This window comes from Silurus meridionalis, chromosome 20, assembly GCF_014805685.1.
Source record: "Silurus meridionalis isolate SWU-2019-XX chromosome 20, ASM1480568v1, whole genome shotgun sequence".
Classification (NCBI taxonomy): Eukaryota; Metazoa; Chordata; class Actinopteri; order Siluriformes; family Siluridae; genus Silurus; species Silurus meridionalis.
In genome coordinates this window covers 19,065,706-19,068,205 of record NC_060903.1, presented here as the reverse complement: position 1 = coordinate 19,068,205, position 2,500 = coordinate 19,065,706, and the positions used below count along the sequence as shown (strand labels likewise).

Here is a 2,500-nt window from a genome sequence, read left to right as displayed (position 1 = left end):
ATGTTCTTTTTCTGTAGCGCAGAGTAGCAGTTCAGAATAAAGTCAGATGATTGATTGATGTTCATTAACTCCGCCCACTTAAAAAAATAGAACTCCTCTCAGTACAGACACGTCTCAAACGACACGTTCTTCAAAACAGACATGCAGTAAGAGCAAGGTGTGACGTGTTCAGGAGAAACGATCAGTCGCTCAGTCATCTGCTCTCAGACCATTTCTGCTTCTCTTTTCTTTTCTGTCTGTATTCCCTTCTTTTCTCTCCCTCCGTCTCAGACTGTAATCACTACTGTGTAGATTTCTCATATCATCTCTATCGTGGTGCAGAGGGAAGCGCTTATATGTATAAAAAATCAGAGAGAGCGAGAGAAAACACTGTTAGTTTGCAGTGTGTGTCGGCATGGTAACGGGATGTTGTGGGGATCTGAAGAACTCTGTTTTGCTTAACATGCGTCAGTTTCTAAGCAGAATTTCAGGCCGATATTTAACCCCCCCCCCCTCCCAACACCACCACCGACACCATATACACACACACACATACACCCACCCACCCACACACACACACACACACACACAGTTCACAATTTTGCTCCACTGTACAGCAATAATTTTCATCCCCTTTTGATATTATTATATATATATATATATATATATATATATATATATATATATATATATATATATATATTATACTTTTGATATATATATATATTGTGTGTGTGTGTGTGTGTGTGTGTGTGTGTGTGTGTGTGTCACAAAAGTAAGTGCACCCCTCACATTTCAGCAAACATTTCAGTTTATGTTCTCGAAGGATCAAAACTATAGAAATGAAACGTGGATATATTTTGGTGTATCAGTGTGCAGTTTGTGTATCAGTACAGATTTAACTCAACATACAGACATTATTGTCTAAATAACTGCCAACAAAAGTGAGTACACCCTCAGTGAACATGTCAGAACTGTGTCCAATCACACTCCAAAATCTAGAGGAACATCTTCTCAGAAGAGTGGAGGAAATTAGAAGAGCAAATTGGGACTGAATGTGGAAAGTGATGCTAAAAAAAGCACATACTGAACTAATGACCGTGTGTCTACAGTCTTCTGGAAAAATACCCTACTGTTTATTAATGTATAACGAACACTTGAATTAATTTATTTACACCGAAGCCCTTTTCAGACAGGATCAGTTTTCCTCCAGGAGGTGTGGGAGGAAATGATTCTGGAGAATCTCTGGGATTTTACTCAGTTTTGTGTAAGGAGAGAGAAGAAACTCCAGCTGGTGAAAATCTCACGTAAACTGACACCAGGGTGAACATCATGTTTCATTCTTCAGTAGGAAGACGCTCCAGGAAGCACTCGCCCTTTTCTTCCTTTCCTCTCTTTCCTCTCGTCTCAATTTTAAAACACAGAACAGAAATGATAGACGAGGTGTAAAAGGACGAGACAGAGGCGAGACACTTCCAGGGTTTTTTAGGGAGTTTTTTCGAGTGTTTACATATACGTAGACGTGATGGTCATGTGACCTGTTGATAATTAAACATGACCACGCCCCTACACGGCACAGACACACCCACTTTTGTCCAATTATCACGTATTAACAAAACTTTAAAGGGGGGGAAAGAGGGAGAGAGAGAGAAGAGGGAGAGAGAGGGGGGGGTGGGAGAGAAGCGGGAGAGAGAAAAGGGAGAGAAAGGGAGGGGAAGAGAAAGAAGCAGGAGAGAGGAGGGAGAGAGGAGGGAGGGAGAGGGAGAGAAGTGGGAGAAAGAGAGAGAGGTGAGAGAGGGAGGGAAGGAGGGAGGGAGAGAAGTGGGAGGAGAGAGAAGTGGGGAGAGAGGAGAGAGAGAGAGAGGAGAGAGGAGGTTGGGAGAGAAGCGGAGAGAGAAAGGAGAGAGGAGGGAGAGAGAGAGAAGAGGAGAGAGAGGAGGGAGAGAGAGAGAGAAGTGGGAGGGAGAGAGAGAGAAGTGGGGGAGAGAGAGAGAGAAAGAGAGAGAGAGAGAGAGAGAAGTGGACAAGAAGACAATAATGATATTTTCTGTCAGTTTCCTAAAAGAGAAAAACATCAGCTGATGCAGTCTGAGGACTGAAATATCACAGGCTTGACTTTTGTCCATTTTTGGCTTTGAGGTAAATGTAGAGTTTGTACAAGTCCAGACTTCCTCAGGAATATTTTAACATCATTAATGATGAAACCCTGGCTGAAGGACTCGACTCAGAGGCTGGACACTGCCGGAGTGTTGTCCTGCTCTCCTCCCTCGTGTGTTTGAGTTAGACTGATAAACACATGGAGATCTGCAGCTCTACTCACACTCATGATCAGAATTCATTCTCTGTGGACTAAAGGGCAGGGCTGAGCCAAAACATGACCTGGAAATAGTTTTTCAAATAGTTTTTGTAATTAAAGACGAATATTTGTGATTTAGAAACACAAAATCATACAGATGTCCGCTGTGCATTTCATCACATCACCTACCTGTTTACATAGAACATTAAAACTGTAGAACAGTAG

General features: G+C 42.4%; 1 protein-coding gene across 3 annotated transcripts in view; it reads left to right on the top strand.

Moving 5' to 3' along the window:
- The window catches only part of mre11a (MRE11 homolog A, double strand break repair nuclease), a 21,899-nt gene that overhangs the window by 15,921 nt on the left and 3,478 nt on the right, over positions 1 to 2,500 (top strand). The gene's annotated exons all lie outside the window — the stretch shown is intronic.